The sequence below is a fragment of the Triticum aestivum genome, chromosome 3B (genome assembly GCF_018294505.1).
Source record: "Triticum aestivum cultivar Chinese Spring chromosome 3B, IWGSC CS RefSeq v2.1, whole genome shotgun sequence".
NCBI classification, from domain to species: Eukaryota; Viridiplantae; Streptophyta; class Magnoliopsida; order Poales; family Poaceae; genus Triticum; species Triticum aestivum.
In genome coordinates this window covers 697,690,228-697,716,929 of record NC_057801.1, presented here as the reverse complement: position 1 = coordinate 697,716,929, position 26,702 = coordinate 697,690,228, and positions in this window count along the sequence as shown.

Genomic DNA, 26,702 nt, shown 5'->3' with positions numbered 1-26,702 from the left:
ATACGCGATGGAGCCAGTTGCCCCGAAGTTCAATCCATGGTCCTCCTGCCCGATCACTTTTGACCGAAGGGACCACCGCACCAGCATCCGCCACGGCGGATTCGCCGCATTGGTTTTAGACCCAATCGTCGATGGATTTCACCTCACCAGAGTCCCGATGGACGGCGGGAGCAGCCTGAACCTGCTTTATCAGGATACAGTGCGCAAATTGGGCATAGACCCCTCAAGGATTAAACCTACCAAGACGACCTTTAAAGGCATCATACCAGGTGTAGAAGCCAATTGTACAGGCTCAATTACACTGGAAGTGGTCTTCGGATCCCCGGATAACTTCCGAAGCGAGGAGTTAATCTTTGACATAGTTTCGTTCCGCAACGGCTACCATGCTCTGCTCGGACGAACCGCGTTCGCAAAGTTCAACGCGGTGCCGCACTATGCATACCTCAAGCTCAAGATGCCAGGCCCTCGAGGAGTCATCACGGTCAACGGAAACACTGAACGCTCTCTCCGAACGGAGGAACACACAGCGACTCTCGCGGCAGAAGTACAGTGCAGCCTCTTAAGGCAATTCTCGAGTCCGGCTGTTAAGCGACTGGACACGGCTAAACGCGCCCGGAGTAACCTACAACAAGACCACCTGGCACATTCCGAGCACGCGTAGCAGTGCGGCCCCAACCCCAGCCCCTGCAAAACATCAAGACAGGTCCTTTGCGTACACCATTACGCTCTGAAGATACCATGGGCATGGGGATAGGGGCACGACCACGATAGGCCCATAATGCGGCTCAACCACACCAGGGGCTCTCAAGTGTGTCGTTCTTTTTTTCCTTTTTCCTTTTTATTTTTACCCACAGGACTCCGTTCGTCAGAGGCCCTGTCCGGCAGCAGACCTGCCGAACTCACGATGCAACAGCCAGGGAAGGAGAAAGCCTACAATGAATATCCAGGTGGTCTCCATTACGAGCATTAAATTTGTTTTATACACCATTCCGCAGCCTACCCCTGGAGGGGGACATGTTTAATAGTCCATTCCTTGCTTATCGCACCATTTGTATCGTTCTGCATTCACAGCAGTTTTTCTTGAATAAGTAATGCAGCACCTTTTTGCTTCCAATTGCATTTCTTTCTTATACATATGTTCATTTATGACATGTTGCATCCATACATTTTGGTACGGCTAAACACATCAGGGGCTTATGTTTCTCGCATCATGGTGTGATAAGTCCGAACACTTTCACAAGTGCGGCACCCCGAACTTATAGCATTATATGCATCGGCTCCGAATCATGTCTTGGGTCAATAGTTGGGTTTGCCCAGCTCCCATGTTTTGGTACCTTACGTTCCGTTGTCGGCTAAGGTAGCACTGGGAGAACCACTGCGATTGCACCCCAGTTGAGCTGGGCGAGCGCCTCAGTGGAGAAAGCTAAAACTGACCGTCATGATGAGGCGAGAGTCGATCGCTGTTCAAGAGGTTTTTTGCGAGTCCCTAAAGACTTATGCCGCTTAGAGCGAGGAGCCGGCTTTGTCTGGCCCAGGCGTGGATAGCGCCCCAAATTCGGCCTTCCGAAGACTAGGGGCTTCGCCGGAATTTAAAATTATAGAATCTATGGCTAAGTGAGAGTGTTCAAGCATTATAAGTCTGGTTGCCTTGTTCGTTGTGTTGAGCGCCTCCCTAGATGGACCCAAATATGGGAACAAGAGTGCTCAAATTTATCCCGAACACCCCAGCACTCGTGGCATGGGGGCTGAAGCCGACGACTTGCCATCTCTCAGATTTGATAAACAGCCGCACAGAAGGTAATATTTTAAATCAACAAGCGTTGCTTAGCGCATATGAACTAAGTTTTCAGCGCACAGGATAACAAAATGCGAGTCTACTCAAATATTACATCTTTGGAGCACTCACCCGCAATAGTGCGGGCACCCTTCAGCACAGTCTTATAATACATCTCGGGAGTACAATATTCCTTGCCCTGCGGTGGCGCATCCGTCACAAGCTTCTGAGCATCCATCTTGCCCCAGTGCACCTTTGCGCGGGCAAGGGCCCGGCGGGCACCTTCAATATATGCGGAGTGCTTGATGACTTCAACCCATGGACACGCATCCACCAGCCGCCGCACCAGGCCGAAGTAGCTCCCAGGCATGGCCTCCTTCGGCCACAGCCGAACAATGAGTCCCTTCATGGCTTGTTCGGCCGCCTTGTGGAGCTCAAACAGCTGCTTCAGCTGGTCGCTAAGGGGCACCAGATGTCCGTCCTCAGCATACTGAGACCAGAAGACCTTCTCCGTCGAGCTCCCCTCCTCGGCCCGGTAGAATACGGCAGCATCGGACACGCTGCGAGGAAGATCTATGAATGCTCCTGGAGAGCTCCGAATTCGGGTAAGCAACAGGTAATTAACACTCACATGCTTACTTTGCATGAAAAATGCCTTACCCGCTGCTATTTTCTTCAACGCCTCGATTTCTTGGAGGGCCTTGTAGGCTTCGGCCTTAGCGGCTTTGGCACTCTCAAGAGCCGTTGCAAGCTCAGACTCTCGAGTCTTCGAGTCACGCTCCAGGCTCTCATGTTTTTTCACGAGATCCTGGAGCTCTTGTTGCACCTCCGCCACCCGCGCCTCCTGCTTCTCTCGCTCGGTGCGCTCCGCGGCCGCATTACGTTCGTCCGCGGACACCGCCTCCTTCAGGGTCGCCACCTCGTTAGTGTCCCATGCAATACCCACGTTATCCTTGTCATTCTTCTTGCAACCAAAATCATTTTCTGTAAGGTACAATTTTAATAAGGTGTTACTCACCTTCCTTATCCTCGAGCTGCTTCTTGGCATGGCCGAGCTCGTTCTCAGACCGCTCGAGGTTTTGCTTCAAAGTATTGACCTCCACAGTCAGTGCGGCAGAGGTCAGCAGCGCAGCCTGCAATCCCATATTGACATATTTTTTATGACTCCTGCGTATATCTTTTTAGATCCTCAGTCCGGCTTTTCTTTCCGAACACCGAACCGAGCATCAGGGGCTACTGTCTATGCGGTACTATTTTACATATATCAAAATTCTTACCTCAAAGCCTGTTAGCAGGCTGCTGCAGGCTTCGGTCAGCCCGCTCTTGGCGAGTTGCACCTTCTGAATCACCGCACTCATAACAGTGCGGTGTTCCTCTTCGATGGAGGCGCCATTGAGCGCCTCCAGCAAGCTATCCGGCGCCTCCGGTTGGACGGAGGCTGTCGGCGTCACGGTCTTGCCCTTCTTACGAAGGGGCCGCCCGCCGAACTCCGGAGCCACTATGGGTTCCGGGGCCGAGTCCGGCGCAAAGTCCGGGAGGTTGTCCTGCGACACCTCCGGGGCCTCCTCCTCCTGGCGAGTCCCTTTCCGGGATCCCACCTCGGCATCGTCCGCATCACGGGGGGTGGAGGCGGTCGGAAGAGAATCCATATCCGACGCACCTAAGGACCCGCTCGACGAAGCGGGAAGATCATCCTGGGGCGGACTGCAGGGTTGTATGCGGCATTAGAAGGACACTATGTGGCGAAAAGAAAAAAACCATGAAGTTATTCGGGAGTCCGGATACTTACGATCTCGCCAGGGGCTTGGCCTTGGAGGCCAGTCCTCTTCGTCGTCGCTGGCATTGGCAGAGCAGTCCGGGGAAAGAGTTTTTCCCTTCTTGGACCCTTCGGCCTCCCTCGTTGGGGAGGCCTTCCTTTTCTTCCCTCCCCCCACTGGGGGAGAGGCTTTCTTCTCCTCCTCACCTTTGTGGTAGGAGTCTGCCTCAGAGTCATCATCCGATAACACCTGAAAACGGGAACTCTTCCGAGTCCCCGTGGCCTTCTTCTTGGCCTTCTTCTCCGGCACCACATGGGGCGCCGGAGCCAGCAGCCCCGTTAAGCGGGCGTCCGCTGGGTCCTCTGGTAATGGGGCCGGACAGATAGTCTGCTCGGCCTTCGCCAGCCAGTCCTATCAAAGGAAAGGGAGTTTAGATCCCGCATAGAGTCAAAATATGGAAAACAAGCATCCCGTAAAGGACAAAATCACTTACCTCATCAGCCGGACGCTGCGAGCTGAATCCGTGATCTTCGGTAGCGGATGCGGGAGCCTCGGCGCCCTTGAACAGCACCTTCCAGACATCTTCGTACGTAGTGTCGAAGAGCCCGCTCAAAGTCTGGTGCTGCGCCGGATCGAACTCCCACATGTTCAAGCCCCGTCGTTGGCACGGGAGAATCCGGCGGATGAGCATGACCTGGACTACGTTGACAAGCTTGAGATTCTTGTCCACTAGCTTTTTGATGCAGGCTTGGAGTCCGGTCAGCTCCTCCGAATCACCCCAAATCCGGCCGCTCTCTTTCAAAGAGGTGAGCCGTGTGGGGATGCCGGATCTGAATTCGGGGGCCGCTGCCCATTTAGGGTCACGCGGCTCGGTGATGTAGAACCACCCCGATTGCCACCCCTTAATGGTTTCCACGAAAGTGCCCTCAAGCCAAGTAACGTTGGACATCCTGCCCACCATGGCGCCTCCGCACTCCGCTTGGATGCCCTTCACAACCTTCGGCTTGACACTAAAGGTCTTGAGCCACAAGCCGAAGTGGGGCTGGATGCAGAGGAAGGCCTCACACACGACGATAAACGCCGAGATATTGAGGATGAAGTTCGGGGCCAGATCATGGAAATCCTGGTCATAGTAAAACATGAGCCCCCGAACAAAGGGATGGAGTGGGAAGCCCAGTCCGCGGAGGAAATGGGGAAGAAATACTACCCTCTCATGGGGCCTGGGGGTGGGGATGAGCTCTCGCTCATCGGGGAGCCGATGCACGATGTTGCTGGACAAATATCTGGCACTGCGCAGCTTCTGGATATGCCCCTCCGTGACGGAGGAGGCCATCCACTTGCCTCCCGCTCCGGACATAGTTGGAGGAGGTTGAGGTGAGATGTGCGGACTTGGGCGCTGGAGCTCGAGTTCGCGGAGATGGATAAGCCAAGGAGGAAGAAGGCGCAGGTAAAAGGGTTGAATCTTTATCCCCTTATATGGGTACAAAAACATGTGTCCCCACCGGCCTGATAAAACTCGCTTGTCTCCCAAGCGCCGCAATCAATAGCGCGGTTGGTTTACCCACGTCCATATTGATGGGAATCCCGGAATAAGGGGAGCATGATCTCTGCTTCGAAAAGACGTGCCAAGGAAACCGCTTCGCTAAACGCGCTGAGGTGGTACAATAAAAACGATTCAAGTAAAGGCTTGGTAGTGGTGTGATGTCACGCCACCAAATACGTCAGCAGATCGAACTTGTGTAAATATTATTCTCTCTACGGTGGTGCGTGGAATTTATTTTGCAGAGCCGTACACTATCCTGGTGTTCACAATCTTCCATAAATTATTCGGAGGTGGAACCCGCTTTGCAATGCCGAAGACAATATGCGCGCCGGACTCGTCGTCATTGAAGCCTGGTTCAGGGGCTACTGAGGGAGTCCTGGACTAGGGGGTGTCCGGATAGCCGAACTATCATCATCGGCCGGACTCCAAGACTATGAAGATACAAGATTGAAGACTTCGTCCCGTGTCCGGATGGGACTTTCCTTGGCGTGGAAGGCAAGCTTGGCGATACGGATATGTAGATCTCCTACCATTGTAACCGACTCTGTGTAACCCTAGCCCTCTCCGGTGTCTATATAAACCGGATGGCTTTAGTCCGTAGGACGAACAACAATCATACCATAGGCTAGCTTCTAGGGTTTAGCCTCCTTGATCTCGTGGTAGATCTACTCTTGTAACACACATCATCAATATCAATCAAGCATGACGTAGGGTTTTACCTCCATCAAGAGGGCCCGAACCTGGGTAAAACATTGTGTCCCTTGTCTCCTGTTACCATCCGCCTAGACGCACAGTTCGGGACCCCCTACCCGAGATCCGCCGGTTTTGACACCAACAGTGCCCCTGGCCCTTCTCATTCACGTGACATGTGTCACCCACGTACTGTGAGGTGGCGATCTTGTAGGATCGTGAGTGAATAGATAAGTATTCTCATGGGTGCGGAGCGGTTTGAGCGGCAAAGCCGAAAATTCAGATAAGATTAGTTAAAGTTCTATTCGCAATTTCTTCAGCCGTCAAGGACACAGTAAAGATTTTGGACGAGTTTCAAATTAGAACGCACATGAAGAATTTGTGAATAGTTTAGGTTGAGTTTAGCATAGAGGGGGAAGGGTCTGATCACATTCACTTAGAAGAAAAAATCAACTTGAAGAATTAGCAATAAGTGAATGCTATAGAGGACTCAAACTCATATATATATATATATATATATATATATATATATATATATATATTCAATGAAGAAAAACGACGGAAACTGTGAAGACTTTGCAAAGTTGAAGAATTTGAAAAATGAGGAATTTCAAAACTGAGGAAGAACTCAAATTTGAAGATTTTCAGCTTTTGGTGGTGGCGTAACCCAACGTATAAGAAAGCTCACTTCAGACACCGCGTACAATTGTCGTAGGGCTCTGAGAGTCAATTTCTTCGTTAATTTCTTCACACTTAGAGGGTTAGTCTTCATTGATTAAAGAAAAACGTTACTTCGTGTGTTGCGCATCTAAGTCATCAAGTCAGCATAACTGTTAGGATGAGTTTCCATTTCAGAGAACATTCAAAGATTCTAGGATATTTAGCTCACATCGCAACTTGCTAAATCTCTTCTCATCCAAGGGCTTAGTGAAGATATCGGCCAGCTGATCTTCAGTGCTTGCGTGGCTGATGGAGACATCGCCCTTCAACACATGATCGCGAAGAAAATGATGACGAATCTGGATGCGCTTTGTCTTTGAGTGCTGAACTGGGTTGCGAGAAATCTTGATAGCACTCTCATTGTCGCAGTGGAGAGGCACATTCTTCACGTTGATGCCATAGTCCTTGAGTGTTTGCTTCATCCATAGTAATTGAGCACAACAAGAACCAGCTGCAATGTACTTAGCTTCTGAAGTGGAGAGTGATACGCAGTTCTATTTTTTCGAGGACCAACAGACCAAAGATCATCCGAGGAAATGGCATGTGCCTGACTTTGACTTGCGGTCCACACGATCGCCAGCATAGTCAGAGTCTGAATATCCAATGAGATCAAACGAAGAGCCCTTGGGATACCATAATCCAAGTGTTGGTGTGTGAGCTAGATATCGAAGAATATGCTTCACAGCCTTATGGTGTGATTCCTTTGGTGTAGCTTGAAATCGGGCACACATGCAAACACTAAGCATAATATCTGGCCTAGATGCACATAGGTACAATAAAGATCCAATCATGGAGGGTTATACCTTTTGATCAAAGTCTTTACCACTTTCATAAGTGCATAGATGGCCATTTGTGGGCATTGGAATTTTGACCCCTTTGAAGTCTTGCATGCCGAATTTCCTCAATACATCTTTGAGGTATTTCTCCTGAGATATGAATATGCCATTTCGCTGTTGACGAATTTGAAGACCTAAAAAGAATTTCAATTCTCCCATCATAGACATTTGATATTCTTCACTCATCATATAGGCAAATTCATCACTATAACGTTGATCATTACAACCAAAGATAATATCATCAACATATATTTGGCATACAAACAATTCATTATCATAGGATTTAGTGAAAAGAGTAGGATCGAGTGAACCGGGTTTGAAGCCTTTCTTCATGAGGAATTCCTTCAAAGTATCATACCACGCCCGAGGGGCTTGCTTGAGGCCATACAGGGCCTTGTTGAGTCTGAAGACTTTGTCGGGATTCTTTGGATCTTCAAAACCTGGGGGTTGAGCAACATATACTTCTTCCTAAAGATTACCATTGAGGAATGCACTTTTCACATCCATTTGATATAATGTGATATTATGATGGTTAGTGTAAGCAAGTAATATGCGAATAGCCTCAAGTCTAGCAACAGGTGCAAAAGTTTCATCAAAATCAATTCCTTCAACCTGTGTGTAGCCTTGAGCTACAAGCCGTGCCTTATACCTCACCACAAGGCCATTTTCATCTTGCTTGTTGCGATAGATCCATTTTGTGCCAATGATGTTGTGCTTGCGAGGATCTGGACATTTGACCAGTTCCCAGACGTTGTTGAGCTCAAACTGATGTAATTCTTCTTGCATAGCCTGAATCCACTCAGGCTCCAGAAATGCTTCATCTACCTTGGTGGGCTCTGAGAAAGAGACAAAAGCAAAGTGCCCACAAAAGTTAGATAAATGTGAAGATTTTGAGCGAGTGAGAGGACCTGGTGCTTCAATGTCATCAATGATCTTCTCGATTTGCACTTCGTTAGCAATGCGAGGATGAGCGGGTTGTCTTCGAGGAATTTGATCCGTATTCCCTTCAGGAGCATTTTCCTCAGCACCATTTTCTTCAGGTGCGCCAGCTCGACGTTCATCACGATCTGGAATGAATTCTTCAGCAGATTCTTTGGTGGTAATGACATCCTCAGTAGCCTTGAACTTGATAGAATCCTCAGGTGCTGGTTCATCTATCACAGAAGGTAGGTGCTCTCTTTGCGAGCCATTAGTTTCATTGAACCGCACATCTACAGTTTCAACAACTTTGTGAAGAACCCTATTGAAGACTCTGTAGGTGTGCGAGTCCTTTCCATCACCAAGCATAAAACCTTCATGTGCTTTCGGTGAGAATTTTGAAGTGTGATGAGGATCTCTAATCCAACATTTAGCACCGAAGACTTTGAAATAACTCACATTGGGCTTTTTGTCAGTGAGAAGTTCATAAGCAGTTTTCTTGAAGAATTTTTGAAGATATACCCTATTGATGACATGGCACGCAGTATCAATTGCATCAATCCAGAAACGATGAGGCGTTTTGTATTCATCAAGCATAGTGCGAGCCATTTCAGCGAGGGTTCTGTTCTTGCGCTCCACGACGCTATTCTGCTGAGGAGTATAAGGAGCAGATAACTCATGAGTAATACCAAGTTCATCAAGATAGCCATCAAGACCAGAATTCTTGAACTCGGTCCCATTGCCAGTTCTGATGTGCTTGATCTTCACAACAAAGTTGGTTGAAGCCCTCGAGGAAAATTGTTTGAAGACTTCCTGCACTTCATGTTTGTAAGTGACTATGTGCACCCATGTGTAACGAGAATAATCATCAACAATAACAAAGCCATATTGAGTTGCATCATTTAGAATTGCAGAATAATGATTAGGACCAAAGAGATCCATGTGAAGCAATTCAAATGGTCGAGTGGTGGTCATGATAGTCTTCGCTGGATGCTTGGCCTTTGTCATCTTTCTAGCTTCACAAGCTCCGCATAAGTGATCCTTGAGGAATTTGACATTCTCAATGCCAATGACATGCTTCTTCTTTGCAAGTGTGTGCAGATTCCTCATGCCAGCATGACGAAGTCGTCAATGCCATAGCCAACCTTCTGAAGCTTTTGCCAGTAAGCATACGGCTGGTTGTGGTCCTGTAGAGAAATCAACGATATACAAGTCTCCTCTCCTAAAGCCTTCGAAGACTTTGGAATGGTCAGCTTCCATGATCACAACACAACAATATCTTCCAAAGACAACAACCATATCGAGATCACAAAGCATTGAGACAGACATGAGGTTGTATCCTAAGGACTCGACAAGCATGACTTTATCCATGTGTCGATCCTTTGAGATCGCAACCTTACCTAGACCCAATACCTGACTTTTGCCTTTGTCTGCGAAGATGATATGCTTCAGATGCGACGGTGATAAAGGAGCATCCATCAAAAGATTCTTGTCACCAGTCATGTGATTCGTACATCCACTATCGAGGACCCACTCGCTTTATTTGGGTTGATCATCCTGCAGATGAATTAGTGCAACTTACCAACTCATATACTTCATCAGTGAAGAATATGACATCAATATCATCAGATCAATTTCATCAAGCAATAGCACAGATAAATCAGTATGAGGACGTGAGAAATGAAAATTCATTTCTTCATGATTAGCCTGCATCCTTTTAGGCATTTTCAGGTCTTCGGCAATTTCTTCAGACGTTTTGAGCACGTCTGGAGACCTGACCCTGCATAAGAGATTAGTTCTTTTTCTTCACCACCCACATCTGAAGGGGTGGCAAAGAATTCATCACTCTGCGAGCACCATATGAGAAAGGTGGCATAGAAGCCAGTCCGCTTCATTTCACATGAGAGGGGTTAGAGTAAGCATATGAGTAAGAACAGAAATTCTTCGAGGACTTATGAACATAATGATTTGAAGAATAATACTCATATTCATAGCCCTTAGCTCTACCTTGCGAAACAGAAGGGTTAGCACGATGATGATCATATGAGGATTTTGATCCTTTTTAGGAATTGGATCCATTTGAAGAATTAGGTCCATATGAAGAATTTGATCTGGGGTTCCTATTCTTCACAGGTGGTGTCATGAGGACATTCACCTGAAGACTTTCAAGATAACTTTTGGGAACCTAGATTTTCTTCATAGGGGAACCGTTCCTGCAGTTAGTGCCAACATATCTAGCAAATACTTCACCATTCTGATTTTTGAACAGTTTATAGTTGGAGTCAAATGACTCATCAGAAGAATGAGGAGATTCACATGTAAAGCCAGATAAGTTGGATGGATCAACTGGAGGTCCCTTTGCAGCAAACCATAAGGTTTTGGGGTACTGCTCAGGCTTCCAATATGTTCCATCAGCATTGAGTTTCCTCTCAAAGGCAATACCCTCTTTCCTAGGGTTCTTGTTGAGGATCTGCTTTTTAAGCACATCACAGAGAATCTGATGCCCTTTGAGGCTTTTGTACATGCCTGTTGTGTACAATTCCTTCAACCCTGCATCATTAGTGGTACTAGAAATGTCCTCATATGAGGAATTAGTGATAGCAGAGACAGGTGAAGAATTTGTAACATTTGAAGCATTTGAACATTCAGGTGAAGAATTAGCAGATTCACGCTCAATGCACTTCAGATATGGAGGAACAAATTCTTCTTGAGTAGCGTTGATTTGTTGAGAAAGTAATGAATCGCTCTCCTTCTAAAGATCTTCATAACTCACTCTTAGCTTCTTAAGATCTTACTTTCTTTGAAGAAGTTCAAGAGAAAGCTTCTCGTCATCAGATAAGAGAGTGTTATGATGACCTTGAAGGTCGTCAAACCTGGAATAAATTCTCTGAAGACTTTCAGTTAAGTCTTTAGTGCGATCCATTTCTTCACCCAACATATCATCGCTCTTATTTAGCATGTATTGAACTTTTTCCAAAGTTCTTTGTTGTTTCCTGGCAAGGGAAGCAAGTTTGACATAGCTAGGTCCAAATTCATCGCCAGATTCATCATCACTGGACTCGGATAGGTAGCATTCATTTACCTTAGCACTATTTGCCATGAGGCAGGGTGTAGAGGATGATGATTCTGGTTCGAATGTCATCGCATTAAGAGAGTCCCTGTAATCCTCAAACCAAGGATCATGACGGGTTCGATGACATTCACAGAGCTCAGAGAGACGGTCCTAGATTAGCTTCGCGTGATTGAGATGCATGATGTTCCTGAACTGATTTCATCCTTTGCTATGAGGTTAAGTAGAGTGTACTTGCGAATTTCATCAGCCTCTGCCATCTTGCATAGATTGGTAAGACCGATCTCAGTGACAGTCCACAGTTCGTTGTCCATAGCCATGAGTCGCTTTTTCATCATGGCCTTCCACCGAGGATATTCATGGCCATCAAAGATGGGGCGGGATATGTTCCTCGTTCTTGCAGTCGACATAACTAAAACTCCAGGTGCTTAAACCAAAATCACATAGAACAAGGGAGTACCTCGCTCTGATACCAATTGAAAGTGCGTTATATCGACTAGAGGGGGGTGAAAAGGCGATTTTTATGAATTCTTCACTGAGGAATTTGCTGATGAGGAAATTTCTAAATGAAGAACTACTTGCAGCGGAATAAGTACTTGATAAGCACATTTCTTATATACTATTTGGGCACACAAATTCACCATTTATTGAGATATATCCATCTATTCTTGCTATGACTTGTTGAATATTTGAATGATAATCATAAAAGAGAATGTTGACTAGTGAATTGTTTATTTTGCAGAAAAGTGCGCAAAGGCACTATAATCGTCAAGACTTCTACTATGTGGCTAACGAGAAGAGAGAAGGGCATGAAAGAAATACGTCAAGGCTTGAGCGTGAAGGAAAGAAGTAATGTAGGGGAGCAAACTAAAAGAAGAGGAGGATCTTCTTGGGAAGAAAGAAGAAAGGAGGAGGGCCAAAGTAAAAAAAGACAGATCAGATCATGGGGGATCAAAATCCCTAGCACGCCTCCATTCCCCACCAGGCCTGGCATCTCCATCTCCCCTCTCCCCCAACTCCTTCTCCACCTCCGGCCGCCGCCACAGCCAGGCCGGCGTGGTGGTGCGCCCCTCACCATAACACCATCACCACCATCGCCGCCAGCCACGACCATCTCCACCACGCACCACCAGCACCACTTCCCACGAGCCGCACCTCACACCACCACCAGCACCGCGCCATCTCCATCTTCGCCGCCGCACTACCGCTCGCACGATCTCTTCTTCCCCTGCTGCTTCCCCCTTCTCCTCACGTACCTGCTGCTCTTCCTTCTCCAAATCTCCATCTCCCCTCTCCCCCAACTCCTCTTACTACTACTCCTCCTTCTCAATCCCCTGCCGCATCTCTTCTCCCGCGCCCCCACCTGTTGTTGCCTCCTCTTTCTTCTTTGCCGAACTGACCCTGCTCCCCTTCTCCAAGCCCCGTTGTTGCTCCTCACTTGCACCAACAGGTGCTTCTACTCTGATCCCGATCTGCTGCTGCTCTACTTGCGCCGATCTGCTGTTGCTTCTCTTCCCCTACTTGCTACTCTGCTCCATTTCTTCTGCGTCCCCTGCTGCTTCTAACCTTGCTGTTGCTTCTCTTTTCTTCCCTTATCTCTGCTGCTGCTCGTCTCCAACTGAACCTGATGTTCTCTTTCTTCCTCTCTGTAATTCATGGAAATTGTAATGTATTAAGTATTTTGTTTAGTTCAGAGACCTATACTTGTCTAGTAGTATTATTCAATATATGTGCCCTGTTTATCAATTAGTGTTTTTGTAAGAACTAAGATTACTAGTCAATTTTTGTGTTGTTTGTGTGCTCTGTCAAGTGAGAAGTTTGAACCTCTTTAAATTCTTAGTCCCTGTGTTAGCTATGTACATGTGGATATATATGTTTGTTATGCGAAATATTTGACCTGTCATACTTTATTTAGTGAAACAGTATTCTTCATATGTGTGTGGTGTCCTGTGATTTATACATATATGTGTGTTTGTGTTGTGATATATTTTCGTCCCTGTCTTAGTATTGTTTCTTCCCTTTGTTCATGTATGATAGTTATATATGTGTCCTTGTCATATTATTCCCCTTTGTGTTAGTGTCTTAATTTCTCAAGTATTACAAAAATACCAAAAAGAAAGTTAGTAAAATCTGAATCTGCCTTTGCTTATCTGCATTTTCATTGGCGACAATCTTGATAGTTTAGGTTTATTCTCTGTTCCCATCATTAAAATTGTGCTACCTAGCTTTAGCTGAGAAAAGTCGTCGTCGCCTAGTTCCTGTGGAGAACACGACATCCGTAGTTTGGGGCGTAAAAACCCCGCTATATTACAATCGATCAGTACTCAAAAGTAAACATAGCAGAACACACGCATAGTCATGATGATGAAATGAAGACAAGCACAGAGTACAGAAAGCGTAAACACAAGATAACACAAGATGAAGACAGATAGACTGAAGAAATTGAACTGAGGAAATCGAGAAAGTCTTCAGTCAAAGTCTTCAAACAGATATGAACAAGCATACAACAACAGAGATGAGGAAATGAAAGAGTTGAGGAAATAGAACTAGTAAGCTCGGTGAAGACAATGATTTGGTAGACCAGTTCCAACTGTTGTCTTAGTTGTACATCTGGTTGGAGCTGCTGAGTATTTAAACTCGAGGACACCCAGTCCCAGACACACAGTCCTCACCGTATTCTCCTTGAGCTAAAGTCACACAGACCTCGCCCAATTACTCGTGGTAAGTCTTCAGGTGACTTCCGGACTTTCACAAACTCGGTCACTCGGTGATCCACAATTCCTCTTGGATGCTCTAGACCTTGATGCCTAACCGTCTGAAAGAAGAACAGTCTTTAAAGGAAACAAGCGTCGGATCCACGCAGGATCAATCTCTTCAGTGATGCTCAATCACTTTGGGGTTTTGTAGGTTTGGGTTTGGGTTTCCCTCACTTGATGATTTTCGCTCAAAGTCCTCGGAGGATGGGTTGCTCTCAAATGACAAGTGTCAGTTTCTCTCGGAGCATCCAACCAACTAGTTGTTGTAGGGGGCGGCTATTTATAGCCTAGGGAGCAGCCCGACATGATAAGACATAAATGCCCTTGTCTCATATGAACGTTAGGTGGGTAGATATTTTGGGACAGCTGGCGCGTAGCACAGCAACGGTCAGAATATTTGACTCTCAAATACCTCAGGGCTACTAAGGGAGTCCTGGACTAGGGGGTGTCCGGTTAGCCGAACTATCATCATCGGCCGGACTCCAAGACTATGAAGATACAAGATTGAAGACTTCGTCCCGTGTCCGGATGGGACTTTCCTTGGCGTGGAAGGCAAGCTTGGCAATACGGATATGTAGATCTCTTACCATTGTAACCGACTCTGTGTAACCCTAGCCCTCTCTGGTGTCTATATAAACCGGATGGCTTTAGTCCATAGGACGAACAACAATCATACCATAGGCTAGCTTCTAGGGTTTAGCCTCCTTGATCTCGTGGTAGATCTACTCTTGTAATACCCATATCATCAATATCAATCAAGCAGGACGTAGGGTTTTACCTCCATCAAGAGGGCCCGAACCTGGGTAAAACATCATGTCCCTTGTCTCCTGTTACCATCCACCTAGACGCACAGTTCGGGACCCCCTACCCGAGATCCGCCGGTTTTGACACCGACATTGGTGCTTTCATTGAGAGTTCCTCTGTGTCGTCACCGATAGGTTCGATGGATTCTTCGATCATCAACAACGACGCTGTCACATCCCTAGCTTCTGGCATTGCACTATGATAGTGTCATGTGTGCATCATGTCTAAATTTTTCTTAAACTTGAAATGGGGACTAACAAACCCCAACACCCCCCTTTTGAAATACTAGGTTCCAACAATTGGAATTTCAATGAACCCAAAATGCCCTTCATAAATGTTTACCATCTTTGGTCTTGGCTAAACCCTCTACCAAAAATGGTTTCATATTTTTGGAGGCTATTCTGGATTTTTGCACCAAGCCATAAGTATTTGCATTTGGGCAATTTAAATCCTATAAATATTTTAAAATGCCCAAATAGTCCTGAAGGTATTTTTAGGCTGTTGAGAATATTTTCAAATGTGCCTTTGAATATTTTCAGGTTTTTCCTAAATGGAATAGTATTTCTACTATTTCAAAACACAGAACAGAAACAAATAAAAAGTAAAACAGAAAGCAGAGAGAGAGGGTTTTACCTGGCGCTCACCTAGCCTGGCCCAGCACGGCCCAGCCCACTGGCCTATGCTAGTCGTCACCCACCTCTACCAGTAGGCAGAGGAAGGACACCGCGACGCCGCCGAGCTCGCCACACCACCAGGCTGCCTTCCTGCGTCGCCTGGCCACTGCGACGCCGCGCGTCATCTCCTCGGCGCCGCCCCGACCCCCTGGACCCCCTCGCTCTCTCCTTGTCCCTCGTTCCCTCCTCTGTCTCGTTCTCTCACGCGCCACCGAACACGCCCACCGCCGCCGTTCGCCGTTGCCGCGACCACCGCCGTCCCGACGATGCCCCGAGCCGCTCCCGAGCTCCTGCGCCTCGTCACCAACCCCCTCACCGAGCCACGCGACTGGAAGACCCCCGGAGCACCGTCCCCGACGTGTTCTTCCTCCTCGGGTCATCAAGATCGCCGGCGACCGTGCTCCCGCTCCGACGCGTCCCCGAGCCCTCTGAATCCTCCATTGGAGTCCCAGTGAGCTCCTTTGCCGAACCCCTCTCTCCCCGTGCTCTATTTCCCTCCGTGGCTGCCATTTCCACCGCACACGAGAGCTTCTCGCCGCCGGCCATGGCGTAGCCGTGGCGACAGCCACCGCAGCTCGTTCCCGAGCGCGTCACCGTGCTTAGCACATCGCCAGGAGGCCGTAGCACCCAGCCGTTCGCCCCGCCGTGCCCCATAGCACCATTCCCAACTTCGCCGAACTCCGGCCGCCGCAAAAGTTGCCGCCGTCGTCGATTTAGTCCACTCCGGTGCGAGTTGTTGCCTCCGTTGGATGCGCTAGACTCTCAGCTCTCCGTAGCCACAAACCGCGTCCAAAACCGAGCCCTGTGGGCAAAACCCGCAGCACGCCGCCGCGTCTGGCTTCGCCGGCGGCTAAACGCCGGCAGGCCTTGACCCGTTGACCGGCGGGTTTGACCCCGCTGACTTAGTTGACTAGGTGGGGCCCTCTGCTAATTAACCTTGTTTAGGTTTAGTCAAAGTTAGTTAGTCTAACTAGCTACTGACAAGCAGGACCCACTGGTCAGGTTGACCTGGGCGCCCCCGTTGACCCCCTGACGTCACTCTGACGCAGGGCTAACGCAATAAACCCCTTTTCTGGATTTAAATAAATCTAAACGATTTATTTATTTCAGAAAATAGCTAAAACTTCTAAAAATCATAGTAATTCAACCATGACTCCAAATCAAACAAATTATATATGAAAAATTATCAGAAAAATTCAAGGAATCCATCTGTACCATTTTCATGCATGTTTGAACAATGTTTGTCCTCTGTTTTGGACAAAACAAATAAAGGGCATTTAAATAATCATATATGGAGTTGGAATTTGAATCTTGTATTCAAACCAACTTCATTTAAATCATAGCTAGGTGCATTAGCCCAAAACACATTCATATTGCCATGTCATAGCATGCATCATACTGTGCATTGCATTGATCGTGTTTCTTCTGTGTTTGCCGGTGTTGTTCCCCCTCGGTAGACGTTGTACCGACGATGTGATCGTTGACACTGATGAAGACTCAATGCTATCTTCAGAAGTGCCAGGCAAGCAAAACCCCCTTGTTCATTCCGATATAATCCCACTCTCTCGCTCCTGCTCTCTTTTAATGCATTAGGACAACAACGACTCATCTGTTACTTGCTGCGGTAGCTGAACCCCTTTATCCTTTGCATGACCTGTCATTGCCACAGTAAATAGATGAAACCCACTAGCATGAGTAGGAGTTGTTTGAGCCCTGATGTGCCTACTCATTCACGCTTGTTTGTCATGCCTGCTACTGCTTAGAGTTGAGTCGGGTCTGATTCATCGGGAATGAATCATAGGTGTGTGAACATGTCCTACTATGTGTGAGCTAAGTGTGTGAATACGATTTGGTAAAGGTAGCAGTGAGAGGCCATGTAGGAGTACATGGTGGGTTGTCTCATTGCAGCCGTCCTCAGGAACTGAGTTCTGTGTTTGTGATCCATGAAACAGCTACTACCACGCATTGGGCCCAAAACCAATGGACCCTCTCGACTTCTTAATCACCCTTGTTCTCTGTCCAGGAGTTGCAACTAGTTTGTGGTGTTTGTAGGATATGTGTTGGAGGCCGTGGGCAGCGCTGACCCGAGGGGTGGGCTGTGATGCGGTAGATACACCGTGGCACGGTGTACCGGGCGCCCGTTTGGTGTCTCGGGAACCCTGTTCACATCGTTTGGGGCTGTGAGCGAAACCCCGGCCGGATCTCCTCGCGGATGGAACCCGAACAGGCGATAAACCTGGACTAGAGACTTGAGTGTTTAGGTAGGTCGTGGCCGACACCCACGTTGGGCTTCCGCTTGAAGGTTGCCGAGTACATGTCGTGTAAACGGCGGTAAGTGGTGAGAGCGTGTGTGAAGAAGTACACCCCTGCAGGGTTAACATCATCTATTCGAATAGTCGTGTCCGCGGAAAAGGACTTCTGGATTGCCTATACAGTTCATAGACAAGTGAAAGTGGATACTTTAAAATGCGCAAGATAAGCGTGAGTGCTATGGATGGCGTTCTCGTAGGGAGACGGGAGCGGATCCATAGTGGTGTATTGATATGGTGAATATGTGGACTCGTGTGCGCCACCTCAAAAGAGTTACTTGCAGTCGTAGTTCAGGATAGCCACCGAGTCAAAGCTGGCTTGCTGCAGTTAAACCCCACCATCCCCTTTGTTGATAATGATGCATATGTAGTTAGTTCTGATGTAAGTCTTGCTGGGTACATTTGTACTCACGTTTGCCTATTTTATGTTTTTGCAGAGAGACTTCGGTCTCACTAGTAGTTCCGCGTGGACTTCGACGTTTAGCTTGATACCTCAGCTACGATCTTGTGCCCTCGGCAGGATCTGGTAGATAGTCAGGCTTCTCAGCCTTTTTCATTTATAGATGTCTGTACTCAGACATGATAGCTTCCGCTTGTGTTTTGACTTGTATGCTCTGAATGTTGGGTCATGAGACCTATGTTTGTAATATCTCGCTCCTCGGAGCCTAATGAATAAATACTTGAGTCGTAGAGTCATGTTGTGATGCCATGTTGTATTTGCACATATCGAGCATATTGTGTGTATGTTATTGAAATGCTTGGTATGTGTGGGATCTGACTATCTAGTTGTTTATCCTTAGTAGCCTCTCTTACCGGGAAATGTCTCCTAGTGTTTCCACCGAGCCATGGTAGCTTGCTACTGCTCCGGAACACTTAGGCTGGCCGGCATGTGTCCTTCTTCGTTCCTGTGTCTGTCCCTTCGGGGAAATGTCACGCGATGAATACCGGAGTCCTGTTAGCCCGCTACAGCCCGGTTCACCGGAGTCCTGCTAGCCCAGTGCTACAGCCTGGATTCACTCGCTGATGACCGACACGTTCGATGCTGGGTCATGGATGCCTGTCCCTGTAAGTTTGTGCCACTTTGGGTTTACGACTAGCCATGTCAGCCCGGGCTCCTTATCATATGGATGCTAGCGACACTATCATATACGTGTGCCAAAAGGCGCAAACGGTCCCGGGCAAAGGTAAAGCGACACCCGTGGGAATACCGTGCGTGAGGCCGCAAAGTGATATGAGATGTTACATGCTAGATCGATGTGGCATTGAGTCGGGGTCCTGACAGCGTTGGTATCAGAGCCTGACTGCCTGTAGGATTACCAAGCCAAACTGGTCGAAGTTGAGTCTAGAAATTCTTTAGTTATATAAGGGAATTGATTGTGGGATGGAACGTAAGGATCTTTTTACTCCTTATACCTCATGGCCTTCTGCTCTGAGTCATCCTCTTCTCTTCTGCAAGGATTAAGAACTAGGCCTTCTCATCTATCTATCAGGATCACGTGTTACTAATCCGTAGACTTATAGGATTGTTGGATTCAAGCCTCAGTTCAGTTTATACTACTTCCGTTTGTTAATTGTTGATCTCGAAACCTTGATATTGTACTTCTGAGTGGTTATGCCCCCATTTTGTAGGAGGTCTTATATCTTTTGAGCATTTACAGCCGTTATGCTGTCCGAGTCATCCCAGGTTTCTAAACAATCTGATGCACTTGCAAATCCTTTCCCTCTAGGTTTTATGTTCCTTTGGGCCAGGTTAATCACACTAATCGCTGAGTTGAGGTATTCTATTGCCTCGACATATATGTTGGAATTGTTATTATGACCCTAGGTGTCCTAGGGGATCATCTAGTAATCTAGCCATGATTTGTGTCCCAGTGTGATGATTCTGGCCATTATTCTTGAAAGCATCCCGTGATGCCATTTAGTTAGTAGGCATTCTATTCCTGGGTTTTGAACCCGAGATTCACCCTACTTACTTCATGTTGATAGTGTTTGCTCGTTCCTTTAGGTTATTAGTAACCTTTGCATTAGTCCTTGAGGTCCGTGGTATTTCCTTCTTCCAAATACTATGAACCACTTCTGGCAGGAGTTTGTTGAACCAAAATATCACAACAAGAGTGCTCTCGAAGAATTCTCGATTCTATATTGTGACTCTGCCAGTTCCACCTTTCTGCATGGGTTATCCGGAAGAAACCTGTTGAACCTGGTTCGACATACTAGTCCATGCATCCACAACTCAGAAAATTGTATGTTCCATTGAGTTGTCCCTCTTTAGTTGTATTCCGGCCTTCATCTATCAGTTGATAGTCAAGAGTACGCGTGCATTTGTTCATTGATGCCTATTACTCTTGTGGTCCGTCGAGCCGTTCTATTTCAGAATGACTAGGAGAAACAAACTCCAGAACCTCATCCATATCCAGGATTGGGTCAAAGTAGTTGTACTCCGTAGATCAAAATGCTAATCCAGCTTTTGGTCTGTTCTACCTTGAAGTATTACCTTCTTCATGTCAGGATTATCATGGGAATTGCACACCATCCTATGAACTCTTGACGCAGTAATACTTCTTGCCATCATTGTTCATTCCTCGGTTTCCGTGTTATTGTAACCAGAATGCCGACAAGTGAATCATGGTGTGTGAAATCAGTACTGCTAGCAACTCCGTTGCTTAGTAGTTAAATGGACGATAACCTCATTCTTAGCGTGTTGATTATTGAATCGTCACCCTAAGATTGATTGCGCTACCTAGTCCCTATTTCCGATGCACTCTTCGGTCGTTGAGTTGGGATTTTGCCAATCCCTTGCTTATTTGATCATCTCTTCTTGCCCTGAAAAGCAAGATTGTTCTCGAGCTTAATAGCATATCGGTGGTTCGTGATTTTCCGGATATCTTCTCGGAAGTGTCACCGGGTCGTCACCTGACCGCTATGTTGAGTTCGTGATCAAGTTGGTTTTCCTGTAAACCACCCTTACTCCAAGAGTCTGTGTTGGGTACCCCTGAGCTGTTTGGTCAAGCTAAACAACAACTTGGAGAGTTGGAAGATGGAAGCTTGCCCGATTTAGTTCATCTTAAGGGATATCTTGTATGTGTGTTGAAGGAAGATGATATCTCCATCGATTGATCCTCGTGGCCAGTGTTGGACCTATTGTCTTGCCAAAACTTTGATTTGAGTATGGGTTATCCTCAAATCAAATCAGAACCAATGGTGTTCGTAATGTTGTCTTACTCGTGAATTTTCCTCGAGCATACACCATTAAATCTTTTGGGTCTGACCAATGCTATCACTTGTTCACGTAATTATGGAATTCCATTTACATGGAAATCTCGATGACTTGTTGTTGAGCCCATCAGCAGCATTTTGTCCCCTCTATGATTCGTGTTGAACATCCAGCTAGTGTTGGAAACTTCTATAAGCATTATCTTCATGCTCCATTCATGAAGCATATGTTTGGATGAAAGGAGTGACTTCCTCTAATTCATGTGCATTTGGAGCAAGTTGCCGCCGTGGATTCGAGAAAGTCAATGTTGCTTCCTCTGGAATCATCCCAAGTCAGTCATGCATACGTGCGAAGTATGCTGTGGTCTGGAGACTTGCAACCTTCATTCCATATGTGTCCCGAGCACACCAAGCCACTGATTGATTTGTTCAAGGAGGAGAAGTTCCTTCTTAAGAGCATGCCTTATGCAAGGACTTCGATATCCTCGATGATGGTTCCCCACCTGAACTCGGTAGTGTTTTATTGTAAGACTACCATGTGATCATGTTTGTCCGGGACAACATGTTCACATGTTTGTAGCAGAACCGGCTCATATTTTGGAGCTTACTACTGTAGTCCATTTCCTGAGAATCTCGCAACGCCATCTCGTCGGTTTGTGTTGCAAACTTTCATTTATCTTCTAGACTCGATGAGTCTGGAATATCCTAACACCAACCAGATCTGTATCTCAGGCAGATATGATGGTTGGAACATTTCCCAAGATCTATAATATTGGTCTCTCCATAACCGTTGAAGTGGATGTCCTGGCCAACACACCCAGACGGAAAAACTATTATTGTAGTATCTTGATTGAGGAAGTTGGCCACCTCCCCATGAGGATTTCGTAGGATTTACCTCCATAGTTGTTCCTTATGGATTTTTGGTGTTCCCGAAGTCCGACCTTTACCTGATGTTCTAGATGTCAAACCATATCTATGAATGGATTATGCTATCACATCAGGGAGAACATTAGAAGCGGAGTGCTAAATGTCTCTCGGTCGATCATCTAGATTTTGATCCCTTGGCCTCGCTAAGGTGAAATCTGAGAAGGTTATCTTCCTTTGCATCTGCATCATCCATCGTTGTTCATCATGGTAGTACATTGTGTTGCCAGGATCCTTGACATGGATGTTGGTAAAACCTTGATGAATATGGAAATGCTCAAGTTCTTGAGAGCACACACAAGCGCTAGGTGTTATCATCGGCACTAACTGGGATTGCTCTCAGTTTCCTCGATTATGCTATAACTTTTCAAACAGTGGACTCACTCTCTACTGTTGAGCTTCTCCCCAGTTACTAAAATCATCCCTTGCATTGTTTTCAACAAGGTAATCCACATCATCCATTCTAGTCTGGGTATGCCATTCCTTTGCACCCCGCAAATCGATTGTTGGTGATTTGCCTTAGGCTGGTATAAAGAGTTCCAATGATCCTTGAATCAAAGGTAATTCTTTTTGCCACTTAAGGGGATATCTCTATGAATCACCCTCCTCCAAGATGTCTCGTTATGGTATCATGGCAACTCAACTCCTCGCTACGTTGACAACCATTCACCACCCTCTTAAGCGTGAAAATTGTTGTCTACCTAGTGAACCTTCGTCATCTGCTACACCCCATTCCTATGGATGTGTGCTTCGCGTCTCAGCTCGTGAGATGTTTCTATGTCTCATTCCGTGAGTTAATCTTGAGTTGTTCGATCTTTGAAAAGATCAGTCCTTCTAGAGTCTCCTTCTCCTCTCATTGTCATGTTGGCTGGAGTTCTCAGAGCATCAAGACGAGACAAAGATGGTGATTGAATCAACGTTCATTTGAAGTGCAACTGGGATCGTGAAGATTGTGTTAGTTTGCATTTGTGTTAGTTTGCGTTCCCCCTTCATCTTACCCTACGCTTGAATCTCGGGGCGAGATTCTTGTTTAGTGGGGGTGAGTTGTCACATCCCTAGCTTCTGGCATTGCACTATGATAGTGTCATGTGTGCATCATGTCTAAATTTTTCTTAAACTTGAAATGGGGACTAACAAACCCCAACACCCCCCTTTTAAAATACTAGGTTCCAACAATTGGAATTTCAATGAACCCAAAATGCCCTTCATAAATATTTACCATCTTTGGTCTTGGCTAAACCCTCTACCAAAAATGGTTTCATATTTTTGGAGGCTATTCTGGATTTTTGCACCAAGCCATAAGTATTTGCATTTGGGCAATTTAAATCCTATAAATATTTTAAAATGCCCAAATAGTCCTGAAGGTATTTTTAGGCTGTTGAGAATATTTTCAGATGTGCCTTTGAATATTTTCAGGTTTTTCCTAAATGGAATAGTATTTCTACTATTTCAAAACACAGAACAGAAACAAATAAAAAGTAAAACAGAAATAAGAGAGAGAGGGTTTTACCTGGCGCTCACCTGGCCTGGCCCAGCATGGCCCAGCCCACTGGCCTGTGCCATTCGTCACCCACCTCTGCCAGTAGGCAGAGGAAGGACACCGCGACGCCGCCGAGCTCGCCACGCCACCAGGCTGCCTGCCTACGTCGCCTGGCCACCACGACGCCGCGCGTCATCTCCTCGGCGCCGCCCCGACCCCCTGGACCCCCTCGCTCTCTCCCTCTCCCTCGTTCCCTCCTCTGTCTCGTTCTCTCATGCGCCACCGAACACGCCCACCGCCGCCGTTCGCCGTTGCCACGACCACCGCCGTCCCGACGATGCCCCGAGCCGCTCCCGAGCTCCTGCGCCTCGTCAACAACCCCCTCACCGAGCCACGCAACTGGAAGACCCCTGGAGCGTCGTCCCCGACGTCTTCTTCCTCCTCGGGTCACCAAGATCGCCGGCGACCGTGCTCCCGCTCCGACGCGTCCCCGAGCCCTCCGAGTCCTCCATTGGAGTCCCAGTGAGCTCCTTTGTCGAACCCCTCTCTCCCCATGCTCTATTTCCCTCCGTGGCTGCCATTTCCACCGCACCCGAGAGCTTCTCGCCGCCGGCCATGGCGTAGCCGTGGCCACAGCCACCGCAGCTCGTTCCCGAGCGCGCCACCGTGCTCAGCACATCGCCAGGAGGCCGTAGCACCCAGCCGTTCACCCCGTCGTGCCCCACAGCACCATTCCCAACTTCGCCGAACTCCGGCCGCCGCAAAAGTTGTCGCCGTCGTCGATTTAGTCCACTCCGGTGCGAGTTGTTGCCTCCGTTGGATGCGCGAGACTCTCAGCTCTCCGTAGCCGCAAACCGCGTCCAAAACCGAGCCCTGTGGGCAAAACCCGCAGCACGCCGCCGCGTCTGGCTTCGCCGGCGGCTAAACGCCGGCAGGCCTTGACCCGTTGACCGGCGGGTTTGACCCCGCTGACTTAGTTGACTAGGTGGGGCCCTCTGCTAATTAACCTAGTTTAGGTTTAATCAAAGTTAGTTAGTCTAACTAGCTACTGACAAGCGGGACCCACTGGTCAGGTTGACCTGGGCGCCCCCGTTGACCCCGTGATGTCACTCTGACGCAGGGCTGACGCAATAAACCCCTTTTCTGGATTTAAATAAATCTAAACGACTTATTTATTTCAGAAAATAGCTAAAACTTCTAAAAATCATAGTAATTCAACCGTGACTCCAAATCAAACAAATTATATATGAAAAATTATCAGAAAAATTCAAGGAATCCATCTGTACCATTTTCATGCATGTTTGAACAATGTTTGTCCTATGTTTTGGACAAAACAAATAAAGGGCATTTAAATAATCATATATGGAGTTGGAATTTGAATCTTGTATTCAAACCAGCTTCATTTAAATCATAGCTAGGTGCATCAGCCCAAAACACATTCATATTGCCATGTCATAGCATGAATCATATTTTGCATTGCATTGATTGTGTTTATTCTATGTTTGTCGGTGTTGTTCCCCCTCGGTAGACGTTGTACCGACGATGTGATCGTTGACACTGATGAAGACTCAATGCTATCTTCGGAAGTGCCAGGCAAGCAAAACCCCGTTGTTCATTCCGATATAATCCCACTCTCTCGCTCCTGCTCTCTTTTAATGCATTAGGACAACAACGACTCATCTGTTACTTGCTGCGGTAGCTGAACCCCTTTATCCTTTGCATGACCTGTCATTGCCACAGTAAATATATGAAACCCACTAGCATGAGTAGGAGTTGTTTGAGCCCTAATGTGCCTACTCATTCATGCTTGTTTGTCATGCCTGCTATTGCTTAGAGCTGAGTCAGGTCTGATTCATCGGGAATGAATCAGAGGTGTGTGAACATGTCCTACTGTGTGTGAGCTAAGTGTGTGAATACGATTTGGTAAAGGTAGCGGTGAGAGGCCATATAGGAGTACATGGTGGGTTGTCTCATTGCAGCTGTCCTCAGGAACTGAGTTCTGTGTTTGTGATCCATGAAACAGCTACTACCACGCATTGGGCCCAAAACCAATGGACCCTCTCGACTTCTTAATCACCCTTGTTCTCTGTCCAGGAGTTGCAACTAGTTTCTGGTGTTTGTAGGATATGTGTTGGAGGCCGTGGGCAGCGCTGACCCGAGGGGTGGGCTGTGATGCGGTAGATACACCGTGGCACGGTGTACCGGGCGCCCGTTTGGTGTCTCGGGAACCCTGTTCACATCGTTTGGGGCTGTGAGCGAAACCCCGGCCGGATCTCCTCGCGGATGGAACCCGGATAGGTGATAAACCTGGACTAGAGACTTGAGTGTTTAGGTAGGTCGTGGCCGACACCCACGTTGGGCTTCCGCTTGAAGGTTGCCGAGTACATGTCGTGTAAACGGCGGTAAGTGGTGAGAGCATGTGTGAAGAAGTACACCCCTGCAGGGTTAACATCATCTATTCGAATAGCCGTGTCCGCGGAAAAGGACTTCTGGATTGCCTGTACAGTTCATAGACAAGTGAAAGTGGATACTTTAAAATGCGCAAGATAAGCGTGAGTGCTATGGATGGCGTTCTCGTAGGGATACGGGAGCGGATCCATAGTGGTGTATTGATATGGTGAATATGTGGACTCGTGTGTGCCACCTCAAAAGAGTTACTTGCAGTCGTAGTTCAGGATAGCCACCGAGTCAAAGCTGGCTTGCTGCAGTTAAACCCCACCATCCCCTTTGTTGATAATGATGCATATGTAGTTAGTTCTGATGTAAGTCTTGCTAGGTACATTTGTACTCACATTTGCCTATTTTATGTTTTTGCAGAGAGATTTCGGTCTCGCTAGTAGTTCCGCGTGGACTTCGACGTTTAGCTTGATACCTCAGCTACGATCTTGTGCCCTCGGCAGGATCTGGTAGATAGTCAGGCTTCTCAGCCTTTTCCATTTATAGATGTCTGTACTCAGACATGATAGCTTCCGCTTGTGTTTTGACTTGTATGCTCTGAATGTTGGGTCATGAGACCTATGTTTGTAATATCTCGCTCCTCAGAGCCTAATGAAAAAATACTTGAGTCGTAGAGTCATGTTGTGATGCCATGTTGTATTTGCACATATCGAGCATATTGTGTGTATGTTATTGAAATGCTTGGTATGTGTGGGATCTGACTCTCTAGTTGTTTATCCTTAGTAGTCCCTCTTACCGGGAAATGTCTCCTAGTGTTTCCACCGAGCCAGGGTAGCT